A 20353-nucleotide genomic window follows, 5' to 3' on the forward strand; every position below is an offset into this window, starting at 1 on the left:
GGGGTACGCCCCTCACTGCCCCTTTGATAAGCTATCACTCTCTGGGACATGGAGCAAGTACATAGGAAGGTCAGTCATGTGAGTAGGGTGTAGGTGAAGCAGGCCCTTGTCGGGGTCTCTTTTATAAGGACACTAATCCCATCATGAGGGCACCACCTTCATGACCTAATCAGCTCCCAAGGGCCCCACCTCTTAATACTATCATATTGGGAGTAAGGATTTCAACGTACAATTTTGGGGGGGACACAAACATTTGATCTGTTGCAGATACCAACCTGAGTTGTTTGCTAGAACCACTGGAAAAGATAGTCTTTCTTCTGGGATTGCTAAACTAGTAGTAAATTTGGGCAAGTATTTGGAGAGTATGACAAAAGCATAGGGGAGGAGACAAAGCATGAAAAGAGATAGTTTCTTTGTTAAAAACTTTTTCTTTTTTTTTTTAATTTTTGGCCTCGCCGTACAGCATGTGGGGTCATAGTTTCCCGACCAGGGTTCGAACTTGCGACCCCTGAATTGGAAGTGCAGACTCCTAATCACTGGACTGCCAGGGAAGTCCCCTAAAAAACTTTTAAATTTGAAATAATTTCAAACTTACAGAAAAGCTACGAGAATAGTACAAAGTAACTCCCCTACCTGTACCCAGAAGTATCAAGCATAAACACTTTTCACTTTTGCTTTATAAGTTTCTGAGAGAAGTAGTTGTAAAAAAAAATTGTATTGAAGTATAGTTGATTTACAATGTTGTGTTAATTTCTGCTGTACAGCAAAGTGACTCAGTTATACATACATATATTCTTTTTCATATTCTTTTCCGTTCTGGTTTATCACAGGGTATTGAGTATTGTTCCCTGTGCTGTAGAGTAGGACCTTGTTGTTTATCCATCCTATATATACTAGCTTGCATCTACTAATCCCAGGCTCCCAATCCTTTGACAGAGGTAGATTCTTTTTTTTTAAAAATAAATTTATTTATTTATTTATTTTTGGCTGCGTTGGGTCTTCGTTGCTGCGCGTGGGCTTTCTCTAGTTGTGTCGAGCAGGGGCTACTCTTCGTTGCGGTACGCAGCCTTCTCATTGTCGTGGCTTCTTTTGTTGCCGAGCACGGGCTCTAGGCACGCAGGCTCCAGTAGTTGTGGCACGTGGGCTCAGTAGTTGTGGCTCGCGGGCTCTAGAGTGCAGGCTCAGTAGTTGTGGCGCACGGGCTTAGTTGCTCCGCGGCATGTGGGATCTTTGCGGGCCAGGGCTCGAACCTGTGTCCCTTGCATTGGCAGGCAGATTCTTAACCACTGTGCCACCAGGGAAGCCCCTGAGAGAGGTAGATTCTTGAGTATGTTATTTTATCTCTAGAATCCAGCTATTCTTGAAACTGGAATCCAATCCTGGATTCTTAAAATTTTTTCATTAAAAATAATTTTTTTTTTCTCTAGCTCTCTGTCTTTCTGCACTGGGAGCAGCTCTCCTGCCACAGCTTTTCATCCCCTGAAAATGTACATTTGCACGTTTGTCTCCACCTCCTTCTAGGTCAGGAGAACCTCTAAGCTACTGAGCCCATCGCTGTCTGCAGTGGTGCTGAAATGAACAGAGACGCTGACAGATGAGAGCCTCAGCAGCTTGGCAGCCCCATGTCCCCTGACTTCACTTACTCTTAGCAGCAGCTTCCAAACCAGTGCCCCCCAGCTTTTTTTTTTAACTTTTTATTTTATGTTGGAGCATAGTTGATTAACAATGTTGTGTTAGTTTCAGGTGTACGGCAAAGTGATTCCGTTATTCTTTTTTTTTTTCAAAGATGGTACAAGAATCCCCATTTACTCTTTTATTTATTTTGATTTTTGGCCGCGCAGCACGGCATGTGGGATCTCAGTTCCCTGACCAGGGATTGAACCCGTGCCCCCTGCAGTGGAAGCTCAGAGTCTTAACCACTGGACCACCAGGGAAGTCCCCAATTCACTTATACATATACATTTCAGTGCCATTTCAAGGGACATCAACACAGCAGCCAAGTTCACTGGACCTGAGGCGGCCACAGTAGGCGGCTGGTTCTGGGGCTGGAATCAGGACTGTTTGGGCGCCTCATCATTGGTTATGCCAGGAACTCTTCTCTGAAGCAACGGCTCTTCTCCTACACCATTCTGGCCTTTGCCCTCTCGGAGGCGATAGGGACCTTTTGCCTGATGGTGGCCTTTCTCATCCTCTTTACCATGTGAAGGAGCTGTCACCACCTCCTATAGTTCTTTCTCCTGTGTTTCTCTGCCCTGTATGTTCCTTTTCCTATACCTCCCCAGGCAGCCTAGGGAAATTGGTTGGCTCAGGGTTTGACAGAGAAAAGACAAATAAATACTGTATTAATTTAAAAATATGTTTTTTTCTAAACCAGTTTAAACATCAAAGATCCAAGCGAAAGGTACCATCTTGCCCTTGAGAAAATAATTCTCAAAGGCTATCCGTCCTTCAAGAGAGAAAGGTGACAAATACAAACTCTCTTTTCAGAAAAGAATAAATGTTTTCAATTTAGACCAGAGCTAACAGATGAAAAATGTATTAGTTTTGAAGATAGTTCATGTAGCTTGGGAATAAACTGAGCCCAATTCACTTGTCAGTTCTCATCCATGTGTGTCTCGATCCACTGGTATGTTGAAATCAGTTTTTATTTCTTACTTATTTACTTTTTTTGGCCACACCACACGACTTGTGGGATCTTAGTTCCCCAACCAGAGATTGAACCCGTGCCCCCTGCAGTGAAAGTGAGGAGTCCTAACCACTGGACTACCAGGGAATTCCCTGAATTCAGTTTCATGTATGGCATGTGTCTGGTAATTTATTGCTAATATGGAAGTATTAGAGTTTAAAATTTTATTTACTTAAGCAGATGAGACAGGTTGAAGGTTAGCCCTATGTTTCTCTTTGGACTGGGCCTTGTTCTAAGAACTCCAAAATGCCTTCTTGAGGGGGAAAGAAAGGAATCAAACAACAACCCATTTAATCTGCCATCGTCCATGGCCACCTACCTTATGTGTGTATTGTAATTAGTTGCGAAAATCACAAATTATTATAATGATTTACATCCTTGCAGTCATTTGGAGGTGTCATCAAAATGTAGATTTGTTTATGAGATTGTGCTCTGCAAGGGCATAAAATCCATTGGGTATATCACAGTGGGGGGAAAATGTTAGGAAACACTGGGTAGAACAGGTCTTAACAAACCCCTGTAAGGGCTGCACTAGCCCTAACCCTATGTGTCCATCAGAACTAATTTGAAAATGACATTCCAGTTCAAACTGGCCTGAGCAAAAATGGGAATGTGTTGACTTTTATCCAGAAAAGTTGAGGGTTAAGGCTGACCTCAGATGTGGCTGGAATCAGGGGTCAAACATTCTCTATCTCTCAAATCTGCTCTCCATATTGACTTTATTCTCAAACCACAGCGGGGTGGGACTTCCCTGGTGGTCCAGTGGTTAAGACGCTGTGCTCCCAACGCAGGGGGCCTGGGTTCGATCCATGATCAGGGAACTAAGACCCGACGCAGCCAAATAAATAAATAAGTAAACAAACAAAAAACAAACAAACAAAAAACCCCACATGGTGGCAAGATCGCTGCCAGCAGCTCTAGTGTGAATCCTCTGAGACTCAAGTCCAGTGGGAAAGAGAGAGCCACTTTGCTAGAAGCTCCTTCAAAAGTGTGCTGGGATTCACTCTGATTGATCTACCCTTGAATCAGTTAATCGCTGTTACCAGCAGGACACCATGTGCTGATTGCCTTAGACCTGGGTCACAGGCTCCACCTCTGAATGGGGGGGTTGTGACGGTTCGATCGGACCACATGGGTCGAGTGTGGGGAGGAGATGAACACTTCCAAGCCAAGATGGACCTTTTACAGAGAGGAGATGCTAGAAAGACAGTCAACAAATATCCACTCTGCCCCAAGTGACCATCTTGAAAATGCCCAGAAAGAACCAGATGAAAGAAAATGTCTGGCTAAGGGCCAAGCCAGCCCCAAGAGTGGAAAAATAAAACCCATGATTTCCTGAGAAAATAGATGATGTTATGACAAAGCATCACGTGTGATAAGAAGTCACTTCTCATTCAGGGAGCCCAGGGCAAATGCTTTCATTCTCTTTGACAGAAGTCTTCTTGAGGCAGGAGATAGATGGGCCCCAGGTTAGACATTTACAACTGGCCTCCCGCTTAACTTTTCATGAGGCAGAAAAAAGTGGGCTTCAGGCCGGATACTTACAACTAGACTCCTGTTTGCATTTCCTGAGACAATTTAGCCACGGGGGACAACACAAGATGATTGGCGAGAAGCAAGACAAAAGACCCGTAAAACTGCCCCTTTATAAAGGATTTAAACTTCCCCAAAGTGCGTCTCTCTCTGAGTTTGCCCGTGCGTCTGTCTTTCTGTGTGTACTTTGCTTTTCCAATAAACTTCTTACTTTTCTCTTTACCTTCTGCCTCCTTGCCTGAATTCATTCTTGACAAGGCAGGCAAGAACTAGGGATCCAGGTCCTAGCCGCTGGCCCCTGTGGTCTAGTGGTTAGGACCCCGGGTCCAGGAACTAAGATCTTGCTTCCAGCTACCGCTTGCTATTGCTTGATGCAAGCTGCCACTTACTGCTGCGTGCATCCGAAATCATTCTCAGAAAGTGAGTGACAAAATGCTCCTTCCTCCATGCTTCATCTGAATGACAGGTCTCACATCACTTCCCCATTGTCTCTTAGCCAGGTCTCAACCTTTGTCCCCTTCCTTCACACATGCTTTGCTGGACCATGGGTTCCCCTCTTGTGTTAAAGGAAATGATACCCACCAGGGTTCTTGGCCTTCCCCAGTCAATAGAAATTGATCAGAGGCCACACAGGAAATTCAGGCAAGGCTTTACTGGGGCTCCTGTAGCAGGGGAAGCGAGAACAATTGACAGTTTCCCTTGCTTGCTCACTCCCGGAGTGGGAGGTGAGCTGGTTCCTTATATGGGGTGAAGGTAGGGATGTGTCCAGGGGTCTGGCTGGAGGGGTGGCTGAGGTTTTTTGCCCACCCCTTAGGTGGTGCTGAGGGCAGGGGGCATGTGCAGTACCCTGCTTTTGCTCCCAGCTCTTCAGAAGTGGCAGTTGGGATTTTTTTTTTGGTCTTTTTGTATCTTTTGTCCAGAATTTGCCCCAACTGTGCATACATGCAGTTATTTTTTAGTCCCTTATAGTTTCTTCTTTTTTTTTTTAATGAGCACATTTTTTTAGAGAGCTCATTTTATTTATTTAAAAAATTTTATTATTTATTTATTTGGCTGCATTGGGTCTAAGTTGCTGTGTGCATACTTTCTCTAGTTGCGGCGAGCACGGGCTTCTTTTCATTGTGGTGCGCAGGGTTCTCATTGCGGTGGCTTCTCTTGTTGCGGAGCACAGGCTCTAGGCACGTGGGCTTCAGTAGTTGTGGCACGCGGGCTCAGTAGTTGTGGCGCACAGGCTTAGTTGCTCCACGGCATGTGGCATCTTCCCAGACCAGGGCTCAAACCCGTGTCCCCTGCATTGGCAGGCGGATTCTTAACCACTGCGCCACCAGGGAAGTCCCTCCCTTATAGTTTCTTTGTATTTTGTTGCTGGAGGAGAGGTTTGTCCAGGTGCAAGCATTGCAGCACTGCAGCAAAGGGTCCCAGGTCCCAGGCCAGTCTCAGAAATACCTGGCTTCCTGATAGTATCACTTAGGAATGCATTCTGTAGTATTGATATAATAGAAAACCCTAGTGTATTAGTTTAAACAGTCTGGGGGTGGGGGGGGCGGGGGTAGGGATGGGGAGTGTTTGTCTTTCACAATAGGACGCTCTGGAAGGAGGATAGTCAGGAGCTGATATGGTGAGTCAGCAATGCTATCCAGAACACAGGCTATTTATGTTTCTAGTCCAAGATCCTTAGTATATGCACCTGCATTCTCAGGCTTGCAAGATAGTTGTAATCCATCCTCACGGTTGCAAGATGGCTTATGTTCATGTTTCATTTGTAAAGAAGACAGAAAAGTCAAGGGTTTTTTTGTTTTGTTTTCTTTTGTTTTTAAATGAGCCCTTGCCTTTTTATTTGAGAAGCATTAAGCGATTTTTTTTTTTTTTTAAATAGGGAATTCCCTGGCAGTCCAGCGGTCAGGACTTGCACTTTCATTGGGGGCCTGGGTACAATCCCTGGTTGGGGAGCTAAGATCCTGTAAGCTGCGTGGCGTGGAAAAAAAAAAGCATGACTAATCCAATTATAAATAAACATGTGTCAAAGGTTTTATTTCACTTCTTAATTAATAAGGGAATTAGTAGATGTGAAAACCAATTCAAAGGAGAATTTTAAAAAACATACAGACATAGGCAATCATATCCACATACATAAGCAATCAGAAATGTTGAAATGGGGACTTGCCTGGTGGTGCAGTGGTTAAGAATCCGCCTGCCAATGCAGAGGACACGAGTTCAAGCCCTGGTCTGGGAAGATTCCACATGTCGTGGAGCAACCAAGCCCGTGCGCCACAACTACTGAGCCTGCACTCTAGAGCCCACGAGCCACAACTACTGAAGCCTGTGTGCCTAGAGCCCGTGCTCTGCAACAAGAGAAGCCACCACAGTAAGAAGCCACGCACCGCAACAAAGAGTAGCCCCGTCTCTCCACAACTAGAGAAAGCCCCCACGCAGCAATGCAGACCCAATGCAGCCAAAAATAAAAAAACAAAACAGGGCTTCCCTGGTGGCACAGTGGTTGAGAATCTGCCTGCCAATGCAGGGGACACGGGTTCGAGCCCTGGTATGGGAAGATCCCACATGCCGCGGAGCGACTAGGCCCGTGAGCCACAACTACTGAGCCTGCGTGCCTGGAGCCTGTGCTCCTCAACAAGAGAGGCCGCGACAGTGAAAGGCCGGCGCACCGCGATGAAGAGTGGCCCCCGCTCGCCACAACTAGAGAAAGCCCTCGCACAGAAACCCAACACAGCCAAAAATAAATAAATAAATTAAAAAAAAAAAAAAACAAATTTTTTTTTTAAGGGACTTTTGAGACTGTCAAGTCCTGTCTTTTTTTTTTTTTAATTAATTAATTTGTTTATTTATTTTTGGGTGTGTTGGGTCTTCGTTTCTGTGCGAGGGCTTTCTCTAGTTGCGGCAAGCGGGGGCCTCTCTTCATAGCGGTGCGCGGGCCTCTCACTGTTGCGGCCTCTTGTTGCGGAGCAGAGGCTCCAGACACACAGGCTCAGCAGTTGTGGCTCACGGGCCCATTTGCTCCGCGGCATGTGGGATCTTCCCAGACCAGGGCTCGAACCCATGTACCCTACATTGACAGGCAGATTCTCAACCACTGCGCCACCAGGGAAGCCCCACGAAACATATTAACAGGACTTCCCTGGTGGCGCAGTGGTTAAGAATCCACCTGCCAATGCAGGGGACATGGGTTCAAGTCCTGGTCTGGGAAGATCCCACATGCCATGGAGCAACTAAGCCCGTGCGCCACAACTACTGAGCCTGGGCTCTAGAGCCCGCGAGCCTAGAGCCCGTGCTCCGCAACAAGAGAAGCCACCACAATGAGAAGCCTGCGCATCGCAACGAAGACCCAACGCAGCCATAAATAAATAAATATATTTTTAAAAAAGAAAAAAAGAAATGCTGAAATGAATTTACAAGTAGATGGAAAACTAGTCAACAGAGAAATAATCAATTACAGCTCCACCAGACAAAAGTCATTTGCATCTCTATGGACAAGAGCAAACTGCATTACTATCAGTTTTCTACAACTTACAAAATTGTAAAATAGCTCAAAGACAATGAAAGATAACACTAAACAGAATGATAAATAGGACACCCAGTATTCTTTTTTGTCCATTTAAAAATCTTTCACAATGTTTCCCAAGAGAAGGGATGCCCTATCTCAGCATCCACCTACATCTCATTGACCAGAACCGCATCACATAGTCTCCTTCACTGCATGCGAGGCTGGGAAATCAAGTATCTTTAGCTGGACACACTGCTATCTCCAGCAAAAGAGGATTCTGTTAGTAAGGAAGTCTGCCTCACCTATACACCCACTTGATGTGTTAAGGGCACTAGTTTTTTCTGGCTGCATTGGGTCTTTGTTGCTGTGCGCAAGCTCTCTCTAGTTATGGCGAGCGGGGGCTACTCTTTGTTGCAGTGCGCGGGCTTCTCATTGCGGTGGCTTCTCTTGTAGCAGAGCACAGGCTCTAAGAGCGCGGGCTTCAGTAGTTGTGGCGCGCGGGCTCTAAAGCACAGGCTCAGTAGTTGTGGCACACTGGCTTAGTTGCTCTGCGGCATGTGGGAACTTCCCGGACCAGGGCTTGAACCCGTGTCCCCTGCATTGGCAGGCGGATTCTTAACCACTGCGCCACCAGGGAAGTCCCTAGGGCACTAGATTTTAAAATAATTTTTAGCACATGTATGAGGATGGCTGGAGTAAACATCTGTTGGTTTTGCTACTTCAGCATCATTCCCTCTTCTATTTATAGTGCCTCAAATTTCCTTTGGGATGTACCCTGTCTCCACTCTCCAAACCCAGCTCCAAAAATGGACACTTTTAACTCAGGGCTTGTCTAGTTATGGTGATTGATTTAGGAATGGACACGATTGGAAACAAGCCAATCAGATTCAACTTTTGGACTTTCATTGGAACAAAACTGTAACTTACTCTAGAAAAATAGTAATACTTAAGCCTGAAAGCTATTTAGTCAATTTCCTGACAGTCCTTGGTCCTCAACTGGATTTCTGTATTCTTTGCAATAATTCCACGGCCTCTCGGGGTCTGTGGCTTCCTGATGAGAAACCACTGTTATGTATCTTTATTTAATGGGTCGTTCCTCCTTTTAGTACCTGATTGCTGACAGGTTGTGACGTGTGTGCTAGGAAGTGTAGCTCTGGGTTTGAATGCCAGCAATGTCAGGCAGAGTCCACCGAGAAAACAGAACCCCATCTAAGTATTTAAAGCAGAGGAGAATTTCATTCAGGGGATTGGTAACACGGGGAATGGAACTGTTGAAAAGCTAAACAGAGGTGGTGAGGCAACTCGGAAATTAGCAGTAGCAAGAAGCCATCAATCACCACTGGTAGGCTAGAGACTAGATCCAGGGAGGGCACTATGTTACAGGAGCCCAGGGGCTGGGATCCCTAAACAATGCAGGGGGAGAACCAGCTAGCTACTGCCAGAGAGGCTGCTCAAGGGGGTGGGGTGGTCTCACTGCTGTTTCCCATTGGCTTAACCTAGATGGAAGCTCAGGAACAGGAAAGCCTGGGCATTCAGTCATAGGGATCAGCACCCCCTTCCCTACAAAGCAGAGCAGGAAAAGGGTGAGGAAAAGAACTGAGGACATTGGGTCTACTACACAGGACTGGCCACTTACCCATATTTCATCACATCTAAGATGCCGTTGGTTGTAAGATGCAGCATTATTTTATGCATCACTAAGAGAGAAAAATGCCGCCAAATTAAACTATGCCACAATGCTAATACTCCATCCATTGCAAAGCATCTGGATGTTGTAACAGGGAAGAGCCAAATCTGACTACATGTTGGACCTGTTTCTTTTACTTTAACCTTTGCTTTCCACTGCTTTTGTTCACTAAAAGGATACTATCTATACACAATGGCCTGCCTCAGGGAACCCTGCCACTTTGCATGACTGTTAAACCAAAGTGCCTTTGTTCAGGGAAACATCCGGCCCCTGTCCACCTGTGGATGGCTGCAAGAAAGAAGAAATTAACACATCCCCTCCCTCAGGCTGGCCATTCCAGGGGACATTTGCAAATCTTATGGCCTTTTCACTTTACTTCCTCATCTCTTCCCCACTCTCTGTTCTGTAAAATAAATTGGCATCCAAACCCCAATAAGATGGTTATTTTGAGACAGTAGTCTGCTGTCTTCTCAGTCTGCCGGCTTTCGGAATAAAGTCATATTCCCTGCCTCAAGACCTCGTCTCCGATTTATTGGCCTGTCGTGTGGCGAGCGGGGCGAGCTTGGACTCAGTGACAGTATGAGAGATGTGAGAATGTGAAAAATGTGTGTCTTAAGATCAATAACATGCTATTAGCTGTGTGATCTTAAGAATAGGTGAACTTAATTCTTCCCATCTTTGAGCTGGACTCTATCTCCAAATGAGCAGGTTCTTGGCACATAGTGGGAGGTGAGTATCAGCAAATGGAAGATATTATTCCTGGAATCAAATAGGCTCTGGAACAAGATCTTCTTTCACGAATGTCATTTAGAATTGACTCTCCTTTGTGAGAGGGGGGGAACCCCCTCTTTTATTTAAGAAAGATGCTGACTTAAAAAAATGCACAACGTGAGAGTTGCGAGGTAAGTTTTATTTGGGGCAAAATGAGGACTGCAGCCCGGGAGACAGCGTTTCAGATAGCTCTGAGAAACTGCTCCGAGAAGGTAAGGGGGGGAGGCAGGTTATACAGAAGTTTTGTAACAAAGGGCAGGTAGTCTGAACATCAAAAGATTATTGTTAATTAAAGAAAACCAGATATGTCTAGTTAAGGAATTTAGCGCTTTTCTCTGTATGGGAAGATGCAAGAGTCTGGGCTCACTGAAATCATTCCTTTGATATGCACCTCAGCTATCTGGGGCCAGTATCCTGTGTTTTCACATCCTGAGTTTCCTCAGGGCTCACCGTAGGGAGTGGCTGCAGTCTGATGGCTGCTAGACAGCAGGTAGGCAGGTGTTCTTTTGCTTCCTGAGTTCCCTCAGGGTTCACCAGCTCACCGTCTGGTGGTGGCTGCAATCGCTGATGACTGTGACAGCCTTTCTCTACCGATGTGACAGGAAATACTCCATTTATCATCAGGTTTTCACACATGGTGTGTCTTAGCTTTGCTTCCATTTAGTTGTTTCATTTTGGGAAAAACCCTTCATATCCATCCTCACCGAGTCCCATTTGTGAAATGGGAATAACACTACAACACTTGCAGAGCTATGAGAGTTAGGGAAACGGTGACCAAAAAGAGCTTTGTAGATGGTGGAGGTTGTTCTTTTCTATTTTGCTTTATCCTCCACTCATATCTGCCTCATTCCCTTCCTTCCTTTGCAAACTTCTCTGCCACCACCACTACCACCCTTAAATTTTCTGCTCAAAACTGCACACGAAGCCATCCGGCATAATCTGCACCGGAGACTGTGGCCTCTTCTCTGAAGTCTCTGATAAATGGAATATTTAAACAAAGGATTTCACAGTCATCAGCGATTGCAGCCACCACCAGACGGTGAGCTGGTGAACCCTGAGGGAACTCAGGAAGCAAAAGAACACCTGCCTACCTGCTGTCTAGCAGCCATCAGACTGCAGCCACTCCCTATGGTGAGCCCTGAGGAAACTCAGGATGTGAAAACACAGGATACTGGCCCCAGATAGCTGAGGTGCACATCAAAGGAATGATTTCAGTGAGCCCAGACTCTTGTATCTTCCCATACAGAGAAAAGCGCTAAATTCCTTAACTAGACATATCTGGTTTTCTTTAATTAACAATAATCTTTTGATGTTCAGACTACCTGCCCTTGGTTGTAAAACTCCTATATATGCTGGCTTGCCCCCTTTCCTCCTTGCAGCAGTTCTCTCAGGGTTACTTGAGATGATGCCTCCCGGGCTTGAAGTCCTAAAAATTCCTGCCGAATAAAACATAAATCTCAACTTTCAGGTTGTGCATAGTTTTTTAGTCAACACTCACATGGGAGAGATTAATTCCAATTCACAGCACATATAAAGATCGATAAACACTAGGAAGCTGTGAAAACAGTTGTTAGGGTGGTGAGACTGTGGGGCGATGAGAAAAATGTAAATTGCGTTGATACTGTCTTTTTAAAAAGAATTCCGCCAACGTACGGTACTGTGTTGAAATGAAACCAAACGCCTTTTCCAGCTGCAATCTCCCCGGGAAGGAAAGACTTAGCCAACAGGCTGGAGGTCAGTCAGGTCTCCAGGATGCACCCCAGACCCCTGGGGCCACGTTCTCCGACTCAAAATAATGAGTCACTGCTGATTTAGATGCATGTCTCCACTCTCTAAACAGCGTCCCCTTCCGGGCGCCGACCACGGACCACCCATCCTCTCCCATAGGTAACGAGCACCGCCTACTGGCTGTCAGCCTCTAGGCTGCTTGGCTCCACCCCTGAGCGAAACGCGCATGCTCCCCAATTCCTCTCCGCCCCCGTCTTCGAGCTTCTCGCGACAGCCGCCCAGCGGAGACTGAATCTCGCGATAAAGGTTTATTGTCTCGCGGGACCGCGGCTGGCAGACGGGCTTTCGGGCGGCTCTGGCCGGGGAAGAGGAGTCGCATGTGTCGTTTCAGCTGGCGGTAGTGGCGGGCGCGGAGGCGGCGGAGGCTGTGCGACCGCCTGGGTAATGACCCCTCGTGCCTCTCCCACTTCCAAGAAGCTCGTAGAGAGCGTGGGGGAAGCTGAGGTGCTCCCCGGCGGAAGGGGGCCGGGCCGGGCGTCTCCACACCCCCGCCCACATGGGCCGCTCTGGTGTCCCCGGGGTTGCCCCTTCGCCTCAGGTCGCGCCCTCACACCTGGCCGCCCTTGTCGTCGCCTCAGTGCTCTTACATTCTGCCCCTTCTTGGTTCTTTTGCCCGCATTTTCTCTCCTCAGACTCTGGCCTCCCCGCCCCCTCCCACTCCCTTTCCCTTCCGTGACTCTAACGCGTCCCTCCCTTGGCCTCTAGCCCACCCCACACCCTGCCCCCGGGCACCTCCGGCGACCCACCCCTTCTTCGTAGGCGTTTCCAGCCTCTTCAGCTGCTTTGTGGCCTTTCCCTGTTGCTGCAGTTTGTTGCATCCTTTCCAGATCATCCCCCAGACCTTTTGCCCTGTCCCTACCGAGTTCACCCTCCCCATCTTTTTCCCCATTGCGTCCTCTTCCACTAGTGCCCTCCTCCCCCTAGTTGTCATGGGCCATTTGCTGTGAGTCTCACTGTTGTCACTTGCTTCCCTGCAGACCTGGAAAATGGTGTGCCCAGAATTACTCATATTTTATGAATCCTAATGCAGCTTGTATCTCTCATTCAGCAAAGAATTGAAACAGATTCAGGGTGGGGGGATTTCTAGTAGGAGGAGGCCGGACTACACCTGAACACAGCTTCTCTGGGCGTCTTGGTCCAAAATAGTGAAGATGTGTTATTTTCTTTGCTTACAGGTTTTGAAATGGCTGCTGACATTTCTGAATCCGGTGGGCATGATTGCAAAGGAGACCCGAGGAGCAATACCAAGTTAGATGCCGATTACCCGCTTCGAGTCCTTTACTGCGGAGGCAAGTGTTGGAAGGCAGAAAATGGCTTTTACTCACTGTATTTTTATGCATTGTGATAAATGGTTTCACATTTGGTCCTAGTAGTTTTTTCATCTTTGTCATTTGATGAATCTTTAATTGGGAGTTGGGGAAGAGGAGGCATGGATTAACAGACCTTTCCCAACCTGTGTGACTTGCGTCTTGTTACTTGGCCTGGAGAAGTTTACAGTCCGGTTGGAATAGAGATGTGTAAATAGATTATTCCAGCCGAATGTTACTTGCTAGTCTGGCTATTAAAGGTGGGCTTCTTGGAAGATATTGAATCTTAAGGGATGAGAAGGATAGGATGAGGGAGTGGGGAAAGGCATCCTGGATGAAGTGAACAGCTGTGCAAGAAAAAGCTTGTCTGTGGAGAAATAAGCAGCTTTTTATTAGTATAGTGTGTAGTATAGGAATGGTGTCAATAATGAGTAGAAGATCATGAGGTTGGAGTGATGGGTAGTAGGACAGTCTTGGGAAAGTGGTCTTGGTTTGATTAATAAAATGTAAATCAAGATTTTTTTCTCTTTGAGTGTTTTTCCTCATTTTCAATCCAGAAATATTTGTGAATTGGAAATACTCTAATTTTACTAGCATCTTGGAAAGGTTTAGAAAAATCTGAAGACGTAAGGCAGTAAAGTAAAAGGGCAAGTAAATATTATTTTTTTTAGTAAATATTTTTGGCCACTTACTATGTGCCTAGCAGAGTTTTAGATGCTGGGGACTGAATAATGAATAAGTCAGGAAAGGTCTTTGTGCTCGGGGACCTTACATTCTGTGAGTGTGTTAGGGATTTATTCTGGAATTTAAGTACTTCAGTACTTACAGGAGAGGTGATGTCACTGAGTTAAAAAATTGTATCAACTCATCATTTATTGACTATCTTTGATGATAAAATAAAATGAGTGTAAAATATCCCAGAGAGTAGGCAGGGGAACTTTTTGTAGGGTTGATGGAGACTTGTTATGATATTCGTCTTATTTGGTTATATTGTTTGCCTTTGGAGTCATGGGCCAGGGTTTGCATCCTTACCTTGGGCATTACCAGCTGCTCCTGCTTAATTTTAGCTGTGTGACCTTGGGCAAGTTACCTGATTTCACTAAGGGTTAGAGGTCTGTTTCTTAAGGTCTGTAAAATGAAAATGATGATTACATCTGAAGTCAGATGATTCCTATAAAGCTGGTTCAGCAACTAACATAAGAACATAATACAATAAGTGCTATTATTACTGTTATTAGGAAAGTATACTAGTTTAGTTTATTCCTCCTTGTTTGTCAGATATAGTTAGGAGCTATTGTTCTTTGTACCCAAATTCACCGAATCTAAGACTCCATATGTTATAAGATGCACCATTATTTTAGGTTCCACTAAGAAAGAAAAAATTGTTAGATTGACGTGCCATAATTATGGAATGCATCCCTATAAAAATGAAAAAAATTAGAATTAATGAAATACAGGATATGAAAGCCATCCTGTTCAAGTGCTTATGTCACTCCTAAGATGGCTTTGAACAACTGCACTAAGTATGCAGTCCACCCCAGTGATACTTTGTGTTGACCAGAGGTGCCTAACCTTTTTGAGGAAAGTTTATTTTTATTTCCCTCCCTAGTTTGTATTGATATTCCAGGCACTAGGTTGGAGACAGGATTACCTTTTCCTCAGTTTAAGGTCTAGTTGTAGGAGAAGCACTTAGGGAATATTAAATGCTAAATTCAATTGTACTGACCATAGCTATGAATTAGGGTTTCAGGAAAGGGAGGGATCTTTGTTCAGAGGGAAGCTGGGAAAGCAAAGTGAGGAAGTGAGAAGCCTTAGGTAATGGGTAGAGTTTGCAAGGAAAGGTGGATGAATTCATAAGAAAAATATGGGGGCATGGTTTAATATGATATCTTCATATTAAAGATCGAGGGAAAAGATAGGGGGTAGAGGGAAAAGAAGGGGCTGATTGGAGCAGAATGCTGGTTGAAGTATAGTGAGAAACAAGGGTAAGTAGGATGGGGTCATTTCTGGGGAGATAATATGTCTGCAGGATTGAGACTTCAGAATCTGAATTCAGTCTGAGTTTGAATCCTGGCTTAGCCATTTACTCACTGGTGACCTTGGTCAGTTCCCTCATCCATAAAATGGTTAACAGCCTACTTCAGAGGCCTGTTGAGAAGAATAAATGAAATGTTACTCCCAAAGCCTCCATCTCCTAATACCATCACATTGGGCATTAGGATTTCAACATGTGAATTTTGAGGGGACACAAACATTCAGACCATAGCAGAAGGTCTCATGGATGATGTGCCTTTGTTCATCATATCTCATCATCTCAGCAGATGCATAATGTCAGGTTGTTCCGCTGTTAGTGATGTGAAGCTGGTGACTGCTCGGTCTTTTCCTTGAAAAGCTAGTTTACAAATAGTAAATCATTTGTGGAGGGAAATAGACTGTAAAAGCAAATAATGTGGAATTTGGAATATTTGTCCAACTTTTTTCATCATATTAGAATTTTGCTGAACCAAATATTATTTGAAATGGTGTACTAAGTGTTATGGTTTTAGTATTTGCTGTAATGGTATTTAACCTATAATTATATCCGGAAAGTGTGGCTGAATATCTGTACCTACTAGTATTTGAACTTGAACTGTGAGGATTAGAGAGCTTCTGGTTAACCAGGAGAGCTTTAGTAGAAAGAACGCTAAACTGAAATAGAGATGGTAGATTCTAGTTTTCTGCCCTGTGCCACCTTTGGCCTCGGATAAGCTATTTAACCTTTTTCGACTTCATCTGTAAAAGAGTGATGATGGGCTGGCACACAGGTGCACTGCTTTTATATGTTGTGTGGTCTAATTTAGTGGTTAAGAGCATGACCTTCAGAAACAGACCAGGGTTCAAATCCTGTTCTAACCAGATACAAATGAGTTACTTGTTCTAAGTCTCATTTTTCTCATTCATAATACACGTATGGTAGTTCTTACCTTATAAGGTTGTGACGATTGAACATAATAATATAAAGCATAGCAAAGTGCCTGGCATATGCCCAGTATATGGTAAGTGCTGTTATTATTAATGGTGTACCACCCCTCCTCTCCCTCACAAATCTCGAGGTGTTGTCACACTGAACTATTCCATTCCTCACCTTAAAAATAAAAATAAAATAAGCAGTTGACCCAATAATAGAGTTATAGTTAAAATTGGGAAACCCTTTGAGTTTTTCTAGTCCTTTAGCCTTTGCAGGCTATACAGTGACAGGATTGAACCAACCTTCCTTCTAAGGAAGGAAATTCACAGTGTCATGGTCTTATGTAGCATAATATGAAAAAAGAAAAGGAAAAGTATATTGCAAAGAAATGGTAGCAAAAGTGCTACTGAAGTCTGTAAATGTGTTAGTATGAATAAAAAGTAGCGGCTGTTTTGGTGAAGTTATCAAAAATAACCAGCTCCATTCAACCTTTGTTGTATGGGGAATTGTTCCCATCCTAGCTTGAGGTTGTTGTGGTAAAACCTTAAGACATGCCAGATGGTATAGTTTGATGTTCTACCAACTGAAGGAGACATTGTTCTTTAGATCCAAAAAAAAAAAAATTAAGATAATATCTCTATTAATCATGTGCCATTTACCTCAAAAAAAAAAAAAAAGTGCATGATGGGGTAGTATTTGAAAAGTGGTACAGAAAAGTTATAGGAAAAAACAAATGAAGCATTTTGTCAGATTAAAAATAAAAGTTGTTATGAGCCGTGTGTGTGTGTACTTATTTATTTATTTATTTACATTTTCAAATCTTTTTTTTCTCTCCATCCCCAGTCTGTTCATTACCAACAGAGGTAAGTCCTTCTAAAATTCTTTTTTAACTTCTGCATTTGAGGTCATTGATTTTAGAGCTAGCTTGGGAACTTCTTACTTTTCATTTTCTATTATTTGATGGCAGAGTTTCAACCTTTTATAGAGAACTTTGGTTTAGAATAATTTTATGGTCCTACAAATTTTTCTTTAGATTTTGAGTTATATGTGTGCATCTTTTGCACTTGGCTACACATAGTTTGGATTTTTGCATGGAACTCATGAATAATCAGCTAATAAAACAAGAGTAACCTTAAAGCCAAAATTTAACATCCAAACAGAGAAGAGAAAGCATAAATTATGTGTAAGACTTTCTGTTGATAAGCTTCTAAGTCAGGCTCTGCGGGCAGGTCATGAAAATGAGACACCTATGTGCTCAAAGCAAGAAAAACACCTGCTCGTTTTTGTCTGTTTCCTCCTTTTTCTAATGGCCTTTCTGTTTGTTGGAGAGGAAATAAATTGCTACAGTGAGGAGGTGTCTTAATTTTTAATTTCTTACGGGACATTTCTTGGTTGAATACAGATTTTCTGTGGATAAGATGTCAGGTGGGAGTAGTTGGTTTTATAATTCTGTATATAGCAAGCACAGGGGATGATTTTTAATTAAAATGATTAAAAATGTACTGTTGTGACTCAGTTTCTTTTTCCCCCTCCAGTACTGTGAATATATGCCTGATGTTGCTAAATGTAGACAATGGTTAGAGAAGAATTTTCCAAATGAGTTTGCAAAACTTACTGTAGGTATGAACATTTTTTTTCCTCTTTCATCAAAGCCTATATACCTGAAACAAATGCAACGTGCATTTGTTTAGTAGGATATTACAGAATTATATCTATCTATGTCGATTAACTTTAAAACTGTTTTAAGTTCTTGAGTTAAAATTCCTTACATAAAATCATGGACTGTGGGACTTCTCTGGTGGTGCAGTGGTTAAGAATTTGCCTCCCAATGCAGGAGACTCAGGTTTGATCCCTGGTCAGGGAACTAGATCTCACATGCATGCCACAACTAAGAGTTCGCATGCCACAACCAAGGAGCCCTCCGGCCACAACTAAGGAGCCCACCGGCCCCAACTAAGACCCAGCACAACCAAAAATAAATTAAAAAAAAAAAAAATCACAGACTGCTTCATGTGTCATCTCTGAGACAGGATAGGTCAAAGTATTAACTTTCTTATATAAAGAAGAGTAAATGATTTAGGGGCATATATTTTCTTTCATTCATTTAACAAATTCTTTTTATTTTTTTTTAATTTATATTTTTGGCTGCGTTGGGTCTTTGTTGCTGCGCACAGGCTTTCTCTAATTGTAGTGAGCAGGGCTACTCTTCGTTGCGGCTCATGGGCTTCTCATTGTGGTGGCTTCTCTTGTTGCGGAGCACGGGCTCTAGGCGCGCGGGCTTCAGTAGTTGTGGCATACGGGCTCAGTAGTTGTGGCTCGTGGGCTCTAGAGCGCAGGCTCGGTAGTTGTGGTACACGGGCTTAGCTGCTCCGCAGCATGTGGGATCTTCCTGGACCAGGGCTCGAACCTGTGTCCCCTGCATTAGCAGGCGGATTCTTAACCACTGCCACCAGCGAAGTCCAACATATTGCTTCTTGTAAGCATACTATATGCTATACACTCTTATTGGATGCTGAGAATAAAGCAGTAAACAAAAGACCTACTCTTTGGAAATTATATTCTAGAGGGAGAGACAAAATAAGTAAAACAAGACAAATGAAATAAGTACATTAAATTAGGATAAGCAGGGAATGGAGAGATAAGAATTGTTGGGGAGGGAATTTGAAATTTTAGGTAGTAGCCCTGAAAGATTTTGCTGAAAAGATGGCATTTGAACAAAGACCTAAAATAAGTTAGGGAGAGAGTCCTTTGGATATCTGGGAGAACAACATTCCAAACAGATGGTGCAGCCAGTGCAAAGGCCCTGAGGCAAACACTTAGCGCTTACAGCATGTTTAAAAAGCAGGAAGGAGGCCTTTGTTTCTGGAGGGGGAGAAGGGTGGGAGATGAAGTCGGAGAAGTAGTGAAGGACCATGGCTTAAATGCCAGGTCTCAGCTTTCACTCTGAGTGAGATGAGCTATTGGAGCAGTTTAAGCAGAAGAGTGATACGGTCTGACTTTTGTTTCAGCAGTGTCTCTGGCTGCTGTGTTAGGAATAGACTGAAGAGAGGCTTAGGCAGCAAAGCAGGGAGACCAAATAGGTGGCTCCTGCACTAATCTGGTCAGGATGATGACGACTAGAATGGTAGCAGTGGAGATGTGAAAAGTGGTCAGATTCTGGATACGTTTTCAAGGTAGAGCTGACAGGGTCTCCTGATGTGTTGAATGTGGGATGTGAGGAAAAGGGGCAGCTAAATTTTTGACCGAAGCAACTAGAAGAATGGAGTTGCTGTTGCCAGAGGTAAGGAAACTACAGAGGAACAGATTTCCTCAATTAGCTAAAGTTGACGGCCTCTCTTACAAGATTGTTAAAAATGAAGGCAGTAGCAGGGAGAAGGGAAATCCTGGGCTGGAAACAGTCCTGTCACGTATACCCAGTGTTACACCACTATTTGCTGCTTTGATTTTCTGATAGTTTCCATGAGACACAGCCCCTGAGACAGCATAGTCGCTGTCCGTGATTGGATAAGAACCCTCACATCTGATGTCACGGTCTACATGGTGGGCCCTGAACGTGACTTGCCTAGGACATATCTTCATATTCAGGACCAGACTTCCTGTTAACAGAACTAGTACGCTTAGATGCTAAATATTCCTGTGGAGTCTTGAGTGTTCTATGCTCCTTTAATGTGGCTTAAAAAATTGTGATCCTCACATATCAAAGACTTTGTTTTGTCTTCTATCACCATATACTTATCATAATGACTTCAGAATTAGGCTTGATAGGAATCTAGCAATATAATCACTTGCTTTATAAATGTTACACCCATTTGTTGGTAAAATACCTTATATGTGTTTGAGGTTCCTCAAGGGTAATTTTTTAACGTAATGAAGTGATGTTAATGCTTTCGGATTTTGTTTTTACATCTAGAAAATTCACCCAAACAAGAAGCTGGAATTAGTGAGGGTCAAGGAACAGCAGGGGAAGAGGAAGAGAAGAAAAAACAAAAGAGAGGTGAGACCTGAATCCATGATTTGACTTACACAAACATACCCTCCCTCTGCTTGAAGAAATAAGAAATGAAAGCATTCCCAAAGTGAATAACATCTACCTGTTACTGTAATTCTGTGTGTATACCATACAGAGGGATACAGG

General features: G+C 43.9%; 1 pseudogene; it reads left to right on the top strand.

Moving 5' to 3' along the window:
* Window positions 1-1446: 1446 nt before the first annotated feature.
* Window positions 1447-2204, top strand: LOC133075769 (ATP synthase F(0) complex subunit C2, mitochondrial-like; annotated as a pseudogene).
* Window positions 2205-20353: the final 18149 nt, after the last annotated feature.

Source organism: Eubalaena glacialis, chromosome 15, assembly GCF_028564815.1.
Source record: "Eubalaena glacialis isolate mEubGla1 chromosome 15, mEubGla1.1.hap2.+ XY, whole genome shotgun sequence".
Lineage (NCBI taxonomy): Eukaryota > Metazoa > Chordata > Mammalia > Artiodactyla > Balaenidae > Eubalaena > Eubalaena glacialis.